The sequence below is a fragment of the Triturus cristatus genome, chromosome 4_1 (assembly GCF_964204655.1).
Source record: "Triturus cristatus chromosome 4_1, aTriCri1.1, whole genome shotgun sequence".
Classification (NCBI taxonomy): Eukaryota; Metazoa; Chordata; class Amphibia; order Caudata; family Salamandridae; genus Triturus; species Triturus cristatus.
The window spans coordinates 185,641,713-185,662,792 of record NC_140585.1 but is presented as its reverse complement, the minus strand read 5'-3'; positions in this window follow the sequence as shown (position 1 = coordinate 185,662,792).

The following is a 21,080-nucleotide window of genomic DNA, read 5'->3' as shown; positions in this document are numbered from 1 at the left end:
TGAGGGGCGTCAGTCACCCTTTTGGCAAGTGCGGTCCAAAAGTTCGATGATGAATCCCATGCAGCGAAGGAACGCAACACTCGGGTTCCCAGTTCATCCCGGGTTGATAGGATCCCTCCTTTCTCATCGTACCAGTCCGAAAACAGTCCGGCTCCGACACATCCTGCAGCAACAATCCAAAGAATGATCTGAAAGAGAACCAAATACAGGCATTAATCATTCTCGTAAATAACATTTATCAGCCGGGACCGCTTCCCAGCTATCTTTCCCTGGTCTCATAACCAAAATGGTATTATCCTGACCGGTGGCAATGACCTCTGCTTGTTCAGGGGGATTCTTAGGCGACTGCACCCAAACTCTGGCCCCAGGATTATCCGTGGAGCCAAGACCTTTCTGGCCACGTACAGTTAGCAACGTTGGAGCAGTGCCTTTCATTAGTACACCACTGAAAACAGGCATTATGAGTAATTGAGCCACTCGGTCAGTGCGATGTATCAGTAAGTCAATCTCACTGCTATTCAGCAGGAGCACCTTAATCTCTCCCTGATAATCACTGTCGATAATTCCTCCAAGCACCTGAATGCCTTTTACAGCCAGCCCCGATCTAGGGGCGATCAATCCGAAATTTCCAGGTGGTATCTGAACACCAACACCTGTCTCTATGATGACTCGATCTCTACTTTTTATAACAATGTCATCCATAGCATGCAAGTCTAAACCTGCCGACCCTGGGGTCGCTCTACATGGAGCCAAAGCTCCGGGAGTAATTTCCCAATACATCACGGTTTCTCTGATTTCATTAGGCATAGCCTCAGCATTCGGGGGAAACAAACGCATGAGTGGAGATTCAGCATTTAAAAAAAAGGCCGATTGTTCAAAATCAATAGTGCTTGGGGCAAAAAGTCTCGCCAATTTTTATACTTGTCATCCGTTAACTTACGCAGCTGGTCCTTTAGCAGGCCACTCAATCTCTCCACCAGGCCCGAGGCCTGTGGGTAGTAGGGGATATGGAATATCCATTCAATATTGTTTTCCGCACAGAACTCCTGTACCAATCTTCCACGAAAATGGGATGCATTATCAGATTGAATTTGGAATGGCACACCATAGTAAATCATAATTAATTCTAATGTTTTAATGGTATTCAATTGGGTAGCTTGCTTACAGGGAAGGGCTACCAGCAGGCCACTGTATGTATCAACAATAGTGCAATCATATTGACAATTCCTACTCATGGGAAGTGGACCAATGTAATCGATCTGCCAAATTTGAGCGGGCAATTTGCCGCGATGTAAATGACCTTTAACAATTTGGGGCACCTTACGCCGTCTGATATGCTGACAAACGGGGCAGTGTAAAATAACATTTTTGATTAAATCTAAGGGAATATAAATTCCTCGATCAGCAGCCCACCTGCTAGTGGCCTTCTCTCCAAAATGTCCTGCCTTCTGGTGTGCCCATTTCGCCAATCCCGCAATATCAGAATCTTGCCTGTCCACCACTGCCTCAGCAATTTTAGACTTCTCATCTGCAATGTTATGAAAAAATTTGTCAAGAGAATCTATCGGGGTGTGAGCGTCCACATGGAAGATTGTAACAGTACTCTGTGGGAGCATCTCCCAAATTTCTTGCCATAACTCTTTTCCCCATAATTCTTTGGAATGTAACTTCCAATTATGGGAATGCCAAGTTGGCAACCAAACAGCCAGTCCATTGGCAATAGACCAAGAATCAGTGAAAATATGACATGTACCAGGTAACTCTTGTTTCAAAACTTGGTAAACAGCGTAAAGCTCGGCAAATTGGCTGCTTTTACCTTCACCAGTTGTGCTCAACAATTTCTGTGTGATCGGATTATAGGACACCGCCTTCCAGTGCCGTGTCATCCCTATAAACCTCGCTGAACCATCAGTGAACCAAACATGGTTTCTTTCCGCTGCGGACAAATCATCAAAAGGCTTACCCCACTTGACAGGAGACTCCTGTGCTAAAGGTACGGAACATTCACTCTCAGTCTCAGTCGATGGCACTCGCGCCACCTGCTCATGTAAAGAAGCAACTCCTTTCGGGCCCACACGTGCCCTGTCTTGTATGTACCATTTCCATTTAATCACACTCGCCTCTTGAGCGTGTCCAATTCGGTGAGTTTTCGGCGAACTCAGAACCCACTGCATGATAGGAATTTCCGGACGCAGAACTATATCATGTTCCAAAGTCAATTGCTCGGTATCCACCAGAGCCCAATAACAAGCAAGTAACTGTTTCTCAAAGGGTGTGTAACGTTCACCAGCATCAGGTAACTTTTTGGTCCAAAAACCTAACGGTACTTTACTCCTGCCTTGTTTCTGCCACAAACTCCAATTTGCATAAAGGCCCTGTACAGACACATTCAAATCCACATCACCATCACGTACAGGCCATAAATCCAGAGCATGTTGAATTGCCTCTTTTGCCAAACTAAACGCATCTTGCTGTGGTTTATCCCATTCAAATGCATTCTTTTTACGCGTGACCCGGTACAAGGGGGCCAATATTTGACTCAAATGAGGAATATGCTGGCGCCAAAAGCCAAACAGACCAATGAAGCTCTGGGCTTCTTTCCTATTTCTAGGAACTGCAAAATCAAGAATCTTCTGTTTAACCTGAGGGATCACTTCACGGTGCCCTTCATGCCAATTAATACCCAAAAATTTTACAGCCTGGGACGGACCTTGCAATTTATCTGGGTTGATTTCCCAACCTTTCTCACGCAGGCACTCAATGACTCTGTCTAATTGGGTCTGAACTTCCTCTTGTGTTTCGCCTTGGATCAAAACATCATCAATATAATGACATATCTGAATTTGGGGATGAACCGGTACCTCAGCCAAATGCTCTGCCACCAGCCGGTGACATATCGTAGGACTATGCACATAGCCCTGGGGAAGACTTCTAAACGTCATCTGACGCCCGTTCCACGTAAAACTGAATTGTTCCTGACACTCTGGGGCAATCGGAATTGAAAAGAAAGCATTAGCAATATCAATGGACGCGTACCATGTACCTGGATGCTTTTGGATTCTCTCAATAAGTGTAATAACATCCGGTACTGCAACAGTCAAAGAGGGTGTGTGCTTGTTCAATTCTCGATAATCAACGGTCATGCGCCAAGAGTTATCACTCTTACGCACCGGCCAAACAGGATTATTCCAAGCAGAAGTAACTGGGGTTATGACTCCTGCATCCACTAACTCCTGAATAGTGGTACTAATCTCCTCATGACCACCTGGAATATGATACTGCTTCTGACAAACCACTTTTGTCGCATGGGGAACTTGTATGGGGGGCATTCTTAAACGACCAACCCGTATAGGTCTGGACGATATATAATGCGTTGTTCCAAATTGGTAACATCCGTCATCTAGATGCAAAGTCATTCCTCTCAGAATATCAATCCCAATTATGAATTCTAGAAGTGGCACTACTAGTACAGAATACTCTTTTCTAGGAATTCTACCTATTCTCATTTCAAGCAAAGTTTGAACTGCAGGGGTTTCTTTTCCACCTAATCCGGTAATAGTAAAAGGCTGACCTGTAAACTTCTTCGATTTTCCATGAATAAGAGTGGCCTCCGCTCCTGTATCTACCAATGCTCGGGCCCTTTGGATATTACGATGTCTCCAATAAATATCAATATCTACATAGGGTCTATTATCTCTGTGAGCCCATCTGTGTACCGGAGCTTGACCTATTTCCTAGTCATTCTTACTGCATTCTGTGTACCAGGATAGATCAGGATAAAGACTCTCACGTTTCTTAGGTATCGGTACCTCCTGTTCATATCCATTCCCAGTACGGAACGGATTCGTATCTTCTGCATTGTACTGTGGGTTACAATCGACCAAACTGTGACGATCCTCTCTCCTCCTCAACTCAGGGGATTGATCCCTATCATCTCTACGTCTGCTGTAAACATAGTCAGTTCTCCCCCTTTCTCTTTCCCCCTCTCTCTCCCTGTCTCTCTCTCGACGGGGGGACACATCACGTGCAGAACGTCGATCATCACGACGAACAGAGCGCCCACGGCGGTCGTCATCACCGCTACCATCAGAACCACCACGATCACACTCAGTGGTCCGAACACGCCGGGCACCCTCCTTTCGATCCAAGCCACGTTTGCGAAACAACTCCCACAAACGAGCGGTAGTCTCACCATCAATATCCTCCCTCCGCACACCATCAGCCAGAAGACCAGAAAAAATATCACGTCTAGTAAGTTTATTTTCACCAGGAGTACGAGTGTCAGGCCGGGACTGCCGTTCAGGTTTAAACCACTCACCCAACTCACCGAGTTGGCGCACCGATTCCAAAACCGTAGATAATACGTTACCAGTCTGATTAATCAATAAAGTCATCAGTCTCGGTAGGAGAACTATTTCAGGTGGTTACAACCTTGTCCAATCCCCCCGCCGCGCGCCTAGAAGGCTCTCAGTCTCTATCGGACGCTCTGGCCAGCTTCTTTGAGGAGAAGGTTAGTTCCATTTTCCTCACCTTCTCTCATTCCTCCCCTTCCCCCTCCCCTGTGGCACTTCCCAGCAATACTCCTCCCATCTTTTCATCTTTCGACACCATCAATCAGGAACACATTCAACATCTGGTAGCCAGCACCAAATCTGGATCCCCCCTCGACCCATGTCCCCCTGCTATCCTGAATCTCATCCCAGAAGCGATTTCTCCCGTGTTGTCTACTATCTGCAATGCCATGTTTTCAACAGGCATCTATCCATCGGTTTGGAAGGAGGCTATTATTAAGCCTCTTCTAAAAAAGCCAACTCTGGACCCTCTTCTCCCCGCCAGTTATAGACCTATCGCCTGTCTCCCCTTCCCAGCCAAGATTTTCGAAAAAACAATGAACATCCAGCTTTCGAAATTCATTAATGACAACGATCTACTTGATGACACCCAGTTTGGCTTCAGACAGGGACACGGAACGGAGACAGCACTGCTTAAAGCTGCAGATGAAATCAGAGCAACGATGGACAAGGGTGGAGCGGCGGTCCTAATACTTCTGGACCTTTCCGCTGCATTTGACACGGTCGATCATGTCACTCTGATCGACCGTGTCTCGGCTTTAGGAATAAGAGGCAAGGCCAAAGATCTTATTGCTTCATTCTTGGCCAATCGCCCTCAGACAGTCAAGATGGGTAATTTCACCTCCCAGACCTTCTCCCTCCCATGCGGAGTCCCACAAGGCTCCTCGCTAATTCCGACGCTTTTTAATATCTATGTATCGGACTTAGCGAGGGTGATAAAATCGCATGGAATTGCCCTTACAACGTACGCCGACGATACTCAACTAGTATTATCGGTGCACAATAATGGAACATCTGTCGCAGCCAACTTCCTAGAGGGAATGAAGGCGATAAGCTCCTGGATGTCATCAAATTGCCTCAAACTAAACTCTGATAAAACGGAGGTGATGACATTCGGGAGCTTGCAGCCGGCATGGTCCCCTCAGTGGTGGCCATCTCAGTTGGGACCCCCCCCCAACCGGTAGTCAAGGTCCGCAATTTGGGAGTCACTTTTGACAATAAATTGACTTTCCTCCATCACGCCAACGCTGTGGTATCATCTGCCTTCTACACCCAAAAAAAAATAAAAAAAACTACTTCCTTACTTACCACAGTCCGCGGGCAAAACACTTATCAGCACCTTAGTGTTCTCAAGAACCGATTATTGTAACTCCCTTCTTCTGAACGCTCAGGAAAGGGTACTCAATAAACTCCAGACGGTGCAAAACGCCGCGGCCAGAACCCTACTACACATCCCCAAATTCACCTCCACGTCTCCTTACATCAAAGAGCTACATTGGCTCCCTATTAGGAGCCGAATCAAATTTAAGGCTCTGTGTATAGCCTACAAAACTCTGAACAACTCCGGACCACAGTTCCTAAAAAAAGCCCTCTGCCCAGTGGAACAACCTAGGACCTTACGATCGTCCTCAGCCTACTTGTTGAAAGTCCCACGGACAAGAAAGGCCAGCTGGGGAGATAAATGTTTTACTATCGCTACTGCCAAGCTGTGGAATACACTACCACTCCACATCAAAACGGCCCCTACGCTGCTCAAGTTCAGAAAGAGCCTTAAAACATGGCTGTTCTCTGCCTAATTCCCCCTCATCGCAAGAAGTGAGTTCTGTAATCGATAGCGCCGAGACACCCGTACGGGTAGTTGCGCGCTTTAAAAATTGCATAAAATTAAAAAAAAAAAAAAATGACCTGCTTATAAGCAACAGGGGAAGATCGAATGATACGGTTCCGCACAGAAGATGTCAATGAACCATCAAGCAACCTGTCAGCAGTACCCAGAAAAATTGCCGTTTTCATCACCTCCTCTTTGAGACGTTGAGCAGCATCACGCAAAGTATACCACGGCTTGTCATTCACAGGCCAGTCAGATTCAGTAGGATATTTTAGATTACAACCCTCAGTCGCCAATTGGAGTAAAGAAATCTGACCAACACCATTATAGTTACGGAAATGATCCTGCACAGTAGAATCCAAACTCAAGGAACAGAACTTTAAACAATCGCCAGTATCCAACATAATACCAGCAGCGCCCAGTTCATAAAGGCGCACCATCCATGTGAGCAAGGACTCACCAGCTCGCTGCCGAAATCGCTGCAAAATGTCACTAATTTCCTGCTGAGTAAAGTCTTCTAAACAGTCCAAAGAAATACCCTGCGGAGCATTGGGAGACTGCTGCAACTTCCGACGGAAAACTGGATGCGCAGAAACCGCGGGACGAGCATCACAAGGAGCCCGATCAGTACTCGTAGAGGGACAATCAGTGTAAGAAGCATTGATCCCACTCGAAGAACGAGCGTAATCATGGGGTGCACCATCAAAGGTGCGAGAAGCAGACTTACAATCATGGCGGGAGCGAGAAGACTCGCGCTTGGCAGACTCCTCACCCGAGGAACAAGAATCCGTCGAGTTCCAGATATTACCATCCCATTCATCAGGATTCCAATCCAGCCCAGCTGTCGCTACGACCAGACGCACCTTTCGCGTCGAAACCCGACCGCGCCTGTTCTTGTATTTATAACGAGCAATTCGCACAGCCGCCCGTTCGGCAATAGTTTGGTAAGTCTCAAGTTTATCAGCAAGCAACTTATTTTGACACCGCAACAAAGTATGAGAATTCTGAATCTCAACAAAGTGCGCTTCCACATCTTTAAGAGATATCTGTAACTTCAACAATCTCTCATGCAGAATCCTGTATGCAGACAAAAGAATCCAACCTCTGCGCCCCAAAATGGGAATCTCCTCACCCTTCGATACGGGTGCCTTCTGCAAACAAGCAATCACATCAGCCGGCTCTGCCAGCTCCAAAGACGAATTCCAATTCTCACTCAAACCAGTGGAATCAGCCCACTCACGGGCCAAGGCTTCATAAGGCGTTGAATCCCATCCGGGAATATCAACGGGCAACTTAAAAGTAGATTTAGACCTTCTAGAAAACATTGTGAAAAAGGAAAAAGAAGAAAAGAAGAGAAAGAAAAGAAGGAAGAAAAAATAAAAACTATACACACAAATATACAAAAATAAAATGCAAACAAAACCACGCACGCGCCGAAAGCAAACACAAGACAACCACAACGCACACAGGTTTCGTAAACGGTTCGTGACGCCAAATGTTCTGCTTGGGTTTTCGGATCAGATAGAACCCGCTCCGCAGAGCCTCTCTAACCCAAACCAGAACGTTACCCCCTCCCTAGGGCCTATTTACACCTAAATAACCACATATATGTACCACCTAAGGACAGGGAATTCCTACTATATATACCAAGACCTACAAGTTACAGCCTTGCGGTCCCAAATAGACCCAGGACTTCCTGCCCAGACGGCAGCCACAGCCTCGCGGTCCCAAATGGACCCAGGACTTCCTGCCCAGACGGCAGCCACAGCCTCGCGGTCCCAAACGGACCCAGGACTTCCTGCCCAGACGGCAGCCACAGCCTCGCGGTCCCAAACGGACCCAGGACTTCCTGCCCAGACGGCAGCCACAGCCTCGCGGTCCCAAACGGACCCAGGACTTCCTGCCCAGACGGCAGCCACAGCCTCGTGGTCCCAAACGGACCCAGGACTTCCTGCCCAGACGGCAGCCACAGCCTCGCGGTCCCAAACGGACCCAGGACTTCCTGCCCAGACGGCAGCCACAGACTTCCTGCCCAGACGGCAGTCACAGCCTCGCGGTCCCAAATGGACCCAGGACTTCCTGCCCAGACGGCAGCCTTAGCACGAGTTCATCCTATAATTACCACGACATCAGTGTTACTATATATCAGATCACACAAAGACAGCTAGTTGAGCACAACTTGTTCCCCAGTTCGAAGGGCTCCTTTCTCCCTTATTCAGTTACCACCTACCTGATCAGGATTAACATCTGTTCATGTTAAGTCACAGCTGACTAGAAGAATAGGTTACCCTCTTACACAAGAACACGTAGCACATATTGCTTTACTACAAACTGAATACTTTATTTAGTTATTACATGCACACTCACGGAACATCACATAACCTGCAAAGAAAAGTGAAAGATTAAGTTGTACACTCTAATAGTAAGGGGTTGACATCACCTTGGTCGTATGTAGCCTGCACTCAATGGTCATCTAGGTTCCCTTCTCGTCTGCGCCTCGGCTTCTCCTGGAAGTCACACCTCCGCAATCACGGGTTTACTCCCGTCTCCCTCTCCGAGTCACTGGGACCTCTTCCTCATCGGCTACTCTCTTCTCTTTGGAATATCTATCTCTCGGTTTTTTCTCCACCTCCAAGTTTGTCATCTGTCTTCCCTGGAATAAGTAGCAGCTTTACTACTAACGGCCAGGTGCCGCCCATGGACAAGAAGCAAGTGCCAGTATCTGCCTAAAACTTTTACTAATATAGACGTGCATTTCCTCATGGAAAATTCCAGCCCGTAACCTGCCGCCCACCAAATTCTTGTACCTCCCCGTGCCAAGGACACGTTCCCAGCCGGCCGGCCTGATGTAGTGTCTTCGGCATGAAGAAAAATACAATCCTTCGATAAGGGCCGGCCTGAACCGGTTCTCTCCAAGCGAATAACACCTCCTAACTAAAACACTGCCTATGACCTAGAAACATCCCGAGCTGCCAGAGCAGGAGGAAAGATGGAGTCTCTCCCGTTTAAGGCCTACCAGGCCTGAATTCAGCACGGCTCCATGAAATACCCTCACTACAGAACAGATTACCCCTAATGCTAACGAATCTATCCCCTAGGATGTATATGCAAACCCTGATCTATGGGGAAGAACACAGGATCATGTCGAAGTGCCTAATAAATAGACTCTATACACTACTCTAACCCTTAGACTTGAATGGGAAGAGACTGAAGTCACCTAAATCACCCTTCAACACAATAAGACCGGAAAAATCGAGCAGTACACTGTGGAAATATGGATTTTTCTGGTCAGTTATGTCCCCTATCTTGGACCCCAACGGTTCTATGTGCATGTTACAAGTACATGTATGCTCCCTCCAGTTCCAGTTATGAAGACGGAAACACATGTGCGTCCACCGTCAACATGTCCTCTGTCAGATCCGCCATGAATGGGCCGGATATTCCCTTCCTAAGTACGAAAGGCCACAGCCTTTATGTGGTTCACCTATGCCATTTTACAGTCCAGGCAAGTAGGCCCTGATTCTGTCATCGAACTCTTCTTGCCTTCTGCCTCTGAAAACTCCAGTCTGAGCCTGCATCTATGACCATGAACTTTGTCTCATTCTCTGCGCGGCTCACGAAGCCTGACATCAGCCTATTCTCTGCCAAGAACTGTATTTCACCTTCGAATTATCTGCTCCCCCCTCAGCCGATGCATTCCTGCCTAGTAGTTTAAGTAAACATTCTTCCAGTTACCAAGCAAAAGGCCCGACTTCTCTGTCTTTATGCAAGTAATTCATAGTCCTGTTACTATGGAAGATTCCGCCCTCGCATTTAGTATAGACACTTAGACGCTTGTACACGCACGCACAGTCAGTATAGAATAGATTCTGTCCGAGAGTCCTTCTTTTGTGGATAACATAGTTCTTTAAACATAGGATGTTAGATATGATTTGGGATTAGGTTGACTTGACCCTCCAGACTTCTGTCTCCACATGTAGAGCTAAATGTCAAGCCCCCTTCACCCCCTAGTTACACGTCAATCACACGTCATACTGCTGCGCGCGCATCTATGCCAAGTATTATCTTATAGATCCACCTATATATGACATCATAACCAATTATGTTCCTTTTTACTCCTTATTACACCCATTTTCGGTTACGCATATAATTCGTCATTTTCCTTATCAATTGTTACGCCTACTGTATTCGCTTCATTGTAATGTATGTACTATAAAAGTCATTTCTTGTCAATAATGTATGTACTTCACTTCCTGAACCTTCGTGGTGACGGAACTTGGAGCAACCGATTATAATCGTTCATTGGAATAAAGCCCATTCCGAACCTCTAATACCACGGATTCTGCCTCTCATTTTACTGAGCTGTTTTATTATGTTTCCGTATCAAATTAAGTCCCGGTAAAGGAAAATTATTTACCACATGAATGGCGCCCGAACAGGGACACTTTCTCATCTCACGCGCCGGCGGTGCGTTGCAGGCCCGGTCTCCTGCCACAGCTGGACGGACAACAACGCGTACCAGCAGGATTTCCTGTATCTCCCTCCGGTCAAGCGGGGGCGACTGAGGCTGCGATCAACACCCAGACGAGGCGGTGAGAAGTGCGAAGTATCCCGACCAGAGCCTAGCTGAGAGAGCAAGATCCGAGGTATACAGAGGCCCACCAGTTTCCGAAGTCCCAAGTCGAGTCCAGTGTCCGAAGCGTTCGAGTCGAGTCCAGTCCGGTTCAAGTTCAGTCAAGTTTCTGAGGCCTTCCGTTTCCGAAGCTACCCGGTGAGTACCATTGCTGGGGAGGCATTTTTGACGTGCACATAGGTTGTGCCGGTCAAGACGGGTTTGGGTACACAAATCCGGTCTGCACTGTTTCAGCAGTGTATCTGTACTGTTTAGCAGTATATCAAGTATTCCGAAGTATCTAGTTATTGTCAAAGAATTATGCTTGGTGATTAGTTATGCAGACGATCATCATTGTTGGTTATTTTAAAGGTTAAAAAAAAAAAAAAAAAATGTTTAATGTTTAATGTTTAATGTGTTAAACGTCCTGCATATTGTGGTATGAATGGTTGTTCATCATTGTGCTTTTGTACTAAGTGTGTTCAAGATTAAGTATCAGATCAGTTCTCAATATGCCGCTCTTTTCGAAACTAAGACAGATCACTACAAGAAAAGGGGTACTCGAAGAAGCCGTTCCTATTCCTCCTAGGGACACTCCAGGGTACTTCATGTATCATAAACATGGCTTAGACGCTATATTATTTCTTGATTTATGGGTAGACTACACCAAGGGATTACCAGAAAGTCAGAGGTGGCCCACAGCGGGAACCTGGGATGCAGAGTGCATCATGAAAGTCGAGGAAGAGTTATGGAAAAGGAAAGTCAGACAGTCACAGAAAGATGCCGTTGAGTTATGGCGTAAAGAATCACATAGACGAACAGAAAAAGCACGTAGACAGGAAGAGAAGAATAAAGAGAGTTCAAATGAAGTCCGAGAAAATCTATTAATCGAAGAAGGTGCACGAGTGAAATCAGAACAAGTAGACAGACAAAGAAATGCCCTTATGAATGGTATGTATCCCCTTCTGGCTGAAGGATTACCTAAGGCTACTCCAGAAATACCAAAAGACTTGCCAACCCCATTATTTCCAATCAAGGTACATCCTAAGGGGCATCCTAGAACCGCAGAAGATGTTTTTCTTTCCTCATATTTAGATGACACAGCTCCCGAGTATGCTAATTCCGCCCCACATAGACCGCCTATCAGGGAGGTTCAACGCCAAGATCCAGTACCCGTATCGTTACAGCATCAAGTTCTGACACAAGTTCCGGCAAGCACATCTGTTTCTGCATCTGTTCCTACAACTACTTCTATAGCTGTATCCACACCTATAGTTGCTGTATCACGTTCAACGAATCCTTTCACACCCGACACCCCAGATGGGGCTACGGGAGGTGCTAGTAACATTTTCTCTACGCCACCCAGAATAAATAAACTTACCTTTCAAGAGTCAGCACATTCACGTACCCCCAAACTCATAAATGCCCGTACGCTTAAGGAACTTCTTATAGATTGTAGATATGACCCTGTGCCTGGCAAAGAGGACGAAATGACCCTGGCATCATTACGTATCAGACGAGCCGCAGTGTACTTAGGGAAATTACCAGGAATGACTGCACATCTAGATAATATATATCATTTTGTCCAAACCGGACGAGATTCTGAATGTATTAACAGAGCTATGGAATACCAGAAAGTGGAAATACAGGGGGAACTGTTACGTTTCCTCATAAATTGTGTGATCAGAAATCAAGACCGACCAGGGGTAGACCCGGAAGCAATGCAAATTCTTACCAGATGGAGTCAGAATATATCAGAAGGAAGACATGATAAGCAGAATTGTATAATAGCCATGTGCCGAAAGATCCGAAAAGAAATAGAACGCCTACACGAAGAAAGATTAGCGGTAGACCAGTTCGATCAAAGCGAGGAAGAAGGACCAGGACTGCCCACAGGACAGTCAGAAACTATAGCCTATGTAGGTAGAAGAAAATATTGTAATAGTACTAGATGTCTTACTGATCCGATACGTCCGATATGTCCAGACAATAACAGGAGTTTCCCAACACCCATAGTCCATATAAGGTCTAACGAGCATTCGTTCCAAGCAGCTGACAAATTACTCCAAGAACGTAGGGGTTATCATTTCCTCGATTCTATGGACGAACAAGAATTAGCCAGGTCAGCTGTCCATTGGGTTGACAGTCCCGGAAAATATAGTGATGATACAGTAGCACGCGCATTTTTGAATCTCACCCCAGATGAACAGCGTTTAGCTGGGATTTATATGATTCAACAACTCATTATACTATATCAGAGTCAGCATTCGGACCCTGGTCCCTTACCTGATATATTGACTGAATTACTCATGAATAAATGGAGAGGTTCAGGTACTAAATTGATTAAAGAAATTCTAGAATCAAGAAAGCAGTATATTCTTTTTGTATGTTCAGACCATGTCTCATTGCCCATCAAGGAAAGAACCACGTATTACATAGATAGACAGAATCCCTTACGAGAAGTGCACCCAATAAAGGGCGAGGACAACGAGTTCAAGCGCGTATTTGTATATACGCCCATATCGAAAATAGAATTGTTACAAATGAAGAAAGTGGTACCCAGTCATGACAAAGACCCAGCGGGTTTTCACCGAGAAATTAAAGACATGTTACTCATGGGAGAGTATACCTATCCCGACATTATGACAATATTAAAGGTATTGATGCCTGCTGGTATTTATGAGAAACTCAAGGAAAAAGAGTGGGAGGTAGGAGACCAAAAGATAGAATGGTCAGTATTAGAAGCAGAAGAAAAGGCCCGAACTGCAGGAGCAGGACTCGGGGATAAAACTAAAGCACTACCAGGTTTACTAGTACAGGTACTGCCACGTTTATTAACTACAAAAAAGGAAGATTGGGGTACAATTTCAGCCTGTAAACAGAAGCAAGATGAAGACACTAGTGATTACTATGCCCGATTTGAAAAATGTTTTGGTATAAATAGTGGCATAAAAGCAAGTAGCGAATCATACCCACATCTGTTTGTAACAAAATTAGTGGAGAATGCCCTGCCCCAAGTAAAGAATAGAGTATTAAAATTCGAGAGTACCTGGCAAGGTAACACTCCATCACAAATGTTACAAATGTTACAGTATCATCACAATAGAATTAGAGAGGAACAAGAACATGAACACAGACGCATGAAAGACACAAAAATGAAAATGCTAGTTTCTCAGACGGTTCCAGCTGAAGGACATAAAAAGGGTATGACACACTCTGGTGATTCAGCAGGACCTGTAAAAGGGACATGCAATTATTGTAAAAAGCCAGGTCATTACGTACACGATTGTCCAGTTTTGAAACATAATATCGCCATAGGTAAAACACAAGAAAGATCACGGCCACTCAGACAGGACCAGAATGAACAAGGAGCTCCGCAGCATGCACAGTCCATGCCAGCTTCACAACAGTCTATACAGTTTGTGCCGGCTGCACCAGCGCTGCCTGTTGCTGCCACACAGACAACAACACGACAAATGTATCAGACCGCACAGTATGAATATCCTGAGTATCAGCGTTACGCATGAACTAGCCTAGAGAGGGAAGTTGACTTACCCCTTATCGAGATCCCTGTAGATCAAGAAGGACCTTATGTACATAGTGAATTGTTAGGCCAAGACAGAAAATTTTTACTCGATACAGGGGCAAGTCGAACGACCATAAAACGTAGTGAAGTTCCAGGGGCACCCCTCTCAGGCTCTCAGAATATTTCCCTTGGTTTTTCAGGAAAACCTATTGTTAATGAAGTGTCACAACCTCTTCCACTTACAATAGGACCTTTGACCCGAACTACAGATTTATTGCTTACTAAATCATGTCCAGAAAACTTGCTAGGAATAAAAACACTGAAAGCTCTAGGAGCTATAATATGTTGTTCTCCGGAAGGAGTAAGGTTGTTTTTACGTGATTTTAAAGGTCACTATGTGTCTAGAGACATGGATCCCCGACTGCAGACTTTACCTACACGTCTATGGGCACAAGGCCCTACTGATGTTGGTTGCATGAATATTACACCATATCGAGTCACATTAAAGGCAGGAGTGGTGCTACCACGAATGCGACAATACAAGTTACCACCAGATGCTGTAGTGGCTTTACTACAAATCATTGACGAGCTCATTGCCCAAGGAGTAGTTGTGGAAACAGACTCCAATGTATGTAATTCACCGATAATTCCGATTCTTAAACGAACAGATCCAAAGGCCCCGCCAGTATATCGATTGGTTATTGATCTGCGCGAATTAAACAAATGTATTGGGCCACAATTCCCTGTGGTCCCCGATATCTCGTCATTATTGACAGCCATTGATTCCGAAGCAACATTCTTTACTGTAATTGATCTTAAAAACGCCTTTTTCAGCGTCCCAATAGATCCGGAAAGTCAATATTTATTCGGATTTAGTTTAAATGGGCGTAGCTTTAAATTCTCACGCGCACCTCAAGGATTTACAGAAAGCCCCAGCATCTATAGCCAAGCACTGAAACGAGAACTTGACAGTATCCACATGCCAGTTAACACTGCCTTGCTTCAATATGTCGATGATCTGCTGATCACCGCCCGAAGCGAACCCGAATGTGAAAAAGCATCACTGACAGTTTTACAATTTCTAGCCGAAAAGGGGCACAAGGTGTCCCCTTCTAAGCTGCAATTCTGTGTCCAGCGAGTTATTTATCTTGGACACTCGCTGTCCAAGGAGGGAAGGCAGCTTACACCAGACCGCATTCAGTTAATAGCTAACATGCCAATACCCAAGACACAAAAGGAGGTGCGGGCTTTTATAGGCCTCACTTCATATTGTAGACAGTGGATTCCCCAGTATGCATTTCTAGCAAAATCGCTCATTCAGTTGACAACACAGGAGGCAGCCACATCGACTGTTCTCCCTTGGACTCAGGAACATACACAAGCTTTTGAAAGCCTAAAGAAAGCTTTATGTCAAGCACCTGTTTTAGCAACGCCATGTTACAGAAAACATTTTACACTCTTTGTTACAGAACGCGAAGGTACTGCCTTGTCAGTACTCACACAGGAACAAGCAGGAGCACACAAACCATGTGCTTATTTTTCTAGTACATTAGATCCAGTAGCTCAGGCTCTGCCTGCGTGCCTGAAATCAGTGGCAGCGACAGCTTTAGCAATCAGACAAAGCGATGCCATAGTGTTAGGACATCCATTGACAGTACAGGTACCGCACGCCGTAGAGGTTCTTGTAAATAGAACGCAAACACAACACTTGACTATTGCGCGACTTACAGGATACGAGCTTACATTGTTTCAGCCACACATAGAAATCAGACGTTGTAACACATTGAATCCTGCCACACTTTTACCTGTAAATGGAACAGACCCATTAGCCCACGATTGTATTGAAGTTATTACAATAACGACGAAACCCAGACAAGACTTGACAGATGTTCCATTGTCAGATCCAGACCTGACGTTGTATGTAGATGGTTCATGTATGAGAACAAGTACAGGGGAGTTAGTGGCTGCTTACGCAGTCACAACAGATACTGAAGTCATTGAAACAAATCATATAAATACTTTGTCCGCTCAAGCAGCAGAGCTCGTCGCTCTGACACAAGCCTGTATTCAAGCCACAAATAAAAAAGTCAATATATACACTGATTCACGTTATGCATTCGGAGTTGTACATGACTTCGGCGTACTGTGGCGAGAGAGAGGTTATTTAACTTCCCACGGTGCCCACATTCAGCACGGACCCCTCATTCATGCCTTATTAGATGCGATACATCTACCGATTGCAATATCGATTATGAAATGCAAAGCACATGCGATAGTTACTGATATCATTTCTCAAGGCAATGATTTTGCTGACAAAACAGCTAAACAGACAACTCAAACTCAAAAATCCGACATGACAAAGACAATAGTTCCGACGCTGACACATTGTATGACAGTTAAAGATCCTACTTTTGACGTAATTGACATCCAGACACATGCTACATCAGAAGAAATGAAGAAATGGACTGAATTAGGAGGGATCCAAACGGACCAAGGATGGATGATGAAGGAAAAATCTGTGTGGTTCCTTCCTGATTCAATGGTCCAAGTCATTATTAACACTATCCATAGTCCAGCCCATCTAGGAGAAAAAGCTATGCTAGATAGCATTCAACATATTTGGTTCAATAAACATTTACGAGCTGCAGCCAAACAAAAGGTCCGTACCTGCATGATCTGTTGCCAATTCAACCCAGGAAAAAGTGTTCCCGTAGAACAAGGTGGATTTCATCCTCCTGATCATCCTTTTGAAGTCCTCCAGATGGATTATATCCAGATGGAACGATGCAGAGGATTCAAATATGTTCTCGTAGTTGTCTGCGCTCTGTCCCGCTGGACGGAGGCGTACCCGGTTTCAGATTACACTGCCCCGACTACTGCCAAACAGTTGGTTCGAGAATTCTTCCCACGATACGGTTTACCACGTGTTGTTTACTCAGATAACAGCCAGCCGTTCTCATCCGAATTAATGAAACATGTTTCACTTCTGTTAGGATATCAGTGGAAATTCCACTGTGTCCGACACCCCGAAGCAGCAGGTCTCGTAGAAAGACATAATCAGACCCTGAAAATTAGATTGTCCAAAATATGCAGAGAGAAAGGTGTCGACTGGGTAGTAGCACTACCAGTTGCACTCTTTTTCACAAGAATGGTAGCACACTCTCGAACAGGGCTATCCCCGTATGAGGTGATCTTCGGCAGACCACCAAATATGTGGGGGACGCCTATACCACGCAAAATAACTGATGTTGACTGTAATATACTGACAGATTACTTGGCTTCCTTGATGTCTGCACTACAATCTTGTCGTTCACAGGTAGCTGCAGCCTTTCCCGACAACACTGAGGTGAAACCCCATGACGTAGTTCCGGGTGATCTCGTGTTTGTGAGAAATTTCGACCGAAAGACTCAGCTGGAGCCCAGGTGGAAGACACCCAAGCTGGTTCTGCTCACTACAAGGACAGCCGTGAAGATCGAGGGCCGCAAGGGCTGGATTCATTCAAGTCATATCAAGAAATTTCATGGACTATCCTCGGATATAGACATTGTGCCCTGCACTCCCTCACAGACTGATTCAAAACTTCCTTTGGTTGACAAGACTAAAACCGAACTCTACAAAGTAAAATTGAGGCCTAGAACGTCAGACAATTTGATTGTTTAAGTCCTCTCCAAGGTGAAGCGGTTGAATTTGTCTCTGACATGTATCCTCTAGACCTGAATCATGGACAGTCGCGGAAAATGTTGAAACGACAGGCGTATTGTAAATCACTGCGTAGCCATTGCATAGTGACATTAAAAATCTTGTTTTTCTTAAGTCTTTTAATAATTACTGCAAGTATATTGTTGCACATATATTACCCTATTGCCAGAAATGTTTACAATGTTACTGCTGAACATTCTTTTAGTGACTTACCCCCGCATGAATTGTCTTATAGGCTTGCGCTGCGCAATAACACTTTCATTAGTATGTTACATCACTCCCACCAGACTAGTAATGCAACTAATTGTTGGGTATGTGGCCGGCTCCCTCCCTATCAGAATTATGAAGGAGTCTTGCCTTTCTTTCCACATCCGTTTACACATAATGGCTCCTGTGGAGCATGGTTCAGCTTAATCAATTCCATAGACTCAGACACAGCAGTTTATCAAGACCATTGGGTATGGGGAAATCTGAACCTAGTTTTATTCAAAGTCTGTTATCCTGACAAGGAGGGTCGCCCCAAAAGAACAGGAACTGATCTAGAAAATGAAGTATATGGATTAGGTAATTTTACTCCTAATCTCATGGTTCTAAATGTCGAATCCGAAGTTGAACTAGTCTTACCCACCATGTCAGTATTCCCAGCGAAAGGTGAATTGTGTGTAAGAAAAGTTGGTTCCATACATATGGGCCATAGTAAATGCACTACTACAGTAGAATTCAGTGATCAAGGTAAATCTTCATTTAGAGCTTATCGCCACTCCTACTTTATATGTGGTCAGACTGCATATATGCGTCTACCTCTAGATTGGGATGGTACTTGCTACATTGCATTCCTTTTGCCACCTGTTTTCCTAGCTCCTCCTGATTATTATAGAAATATTCATTTAGTACACAATAGAGAGCGGAGAGATCTCCCGATTGTCGATTACACTGAAACAGCATGGGAAAAATACACAGATTTCAATAAAGGTATCTTTCCCTATATAGGTACTGTTACTAATAGTAAGCTGATACGTAGATTAACCAGAACCCTTGAAGCAGTAGTGAACGAAACTATTTCCGCCTTAGGCAATTTAACAGAAGAGCAGTCTGCTATGCGGATTGTTGTGCTTCAAAATCGTCTTGTCCTTGACGTCATCCTGGCTGATAGGGGCGGAGCTTGTAGGGTCATCGGATCAAGCTGTTGCGTATTCATACCAGAAAATTCGCCATCAGTATATAAAGCCATAACCCGCCTTCATAAGATTGTAAACCAGATAGACCAGAATCCAGGCACCTGGACTTGGTCCGGTTGGTTTTGGAGCGTGATATCAGCCTGGGGATGGAGAGTCCTATCCTTCCTAGGTATTGGCCTTCTCATATTATTCAGTTGCTGTCTATGTCTGCAATGTGGACCAGCGATTTGTGGTCTGTGTACCACATCGTGCATTCCACATCAAGATTTTCATTCAAGACCCCGGAAGAAGAAAGAAGAACAAATGATGCTATATGAACAGATCAATGGATTAATGAAGATTGATATCTCTTGATGGGCAAGTAGGGGACAAGGAGGGAATGTGGAAATATGGATTTTTCTGGTCAGTTATGTCCCCTATCTTGGACCCCAACGGTTCTATGTGCATGTTACAAGTACATGTATGCTCCCTCCAGTTCCAGTTATGAAGACGCAAACACATGTGCGTCCACCGTCAACATGTCCTCTGTCAGATCCGCCATGAATGGGCCGGATATTCCCTTCCTAAGTACGAAAGGCCACAGCCTTTATATGGTTCACCTATGCCATTTTACAGTCCAGGCAAGTAGGCCCTGATTCTGTCATCGAACTCTTCTTGCCTTCTGCCTCTGAAAACTCCAGTCTGAGCCTGCATCTATGACCATGAACTTTGTCTCATTCTCTGCGCGGCTCACGAAGCCTGACATCAGCCTATTCTCTGCCAAGAACTGTATTTCACCTTCGAATTATCTGCTCCCCCCTCAGCCGATGCATTCCTGCCTAGTAGTTTAAGTAAACATTCTTCCAGTTACCAAGCAAAAGGCCCGACTTCTCTGTCTTTATGCAAGTAATTCATAGTCCTGTTACTATGGAAGATTTCGCCCTCGCATTTAGTATAGACACTTAGACGCTTGTACACGCACGCACAGTCAGTATAGAATAGATTCTGTCCGAGAGTCCTTCTTTTGTGGATAACATAGTTCTTTAAACATAGGATGTTAGATATGATTTGGGATTAGGTTGACTTGACCCTCCAGACTTCTGTCTCCACATGTAGAGCTAAATGTCAAGCCCCCTTCACCCCCTAGTTACACGTCAATCACACGTCATACTGCTGCGCGCGCATCTATGCCAAGTATTATCTTATAGATCCACCTATATATGACATCATAACCAATTATGTTCCTTTTTACTCCTTATTACACCCATTTTCGGTTACGCATATAATTCGTCATTTTCCTTATCAATTGTTACGCCTACTGTATTCGCTTCATTGTAATGTATGTACTATAAAAGTCATTTCTTGTCAATAATGTATGTACTTCACTTCCTGAACCTTCGTGGTGACGGAACTTGGAGCAACCGATTATAATCGTTCATTGGAATAAAGCCCATTCCGAACCTCTAATACCACGGATTCTGCCTCTCATTTTACTGAGCTGTTTTATTATGTTTCCGTATCAAATTAAGTCCCGGTAAAGGAAAATTATTTACCACAACACCACTACATTAGCATAGCAGTTGACACCTGAACTATTTTCAAACTGATAAGCAACAATCTCTTCAACAGTGTCCAATTTCTTTTTACCTGCAATCACAACATTATCTTGTTCTTTTCCCTTCTTGACATCTTCAGTACAGATATTCTCAAACCTTCTTTTTCGACCAACCACACGCTTTTCAAATACAGGATATCGACCTAAATTGGGAGCATACACCCTTCTTAACCTATTATACTCTTTTACACAGTTTGCATCTGCAGTAACCTTCGTCTCATCAAAATCAATCAAAAACAAACCTGATAATGTTCTGACTCATGACAAAGCAACATATGCCATACCCTCTT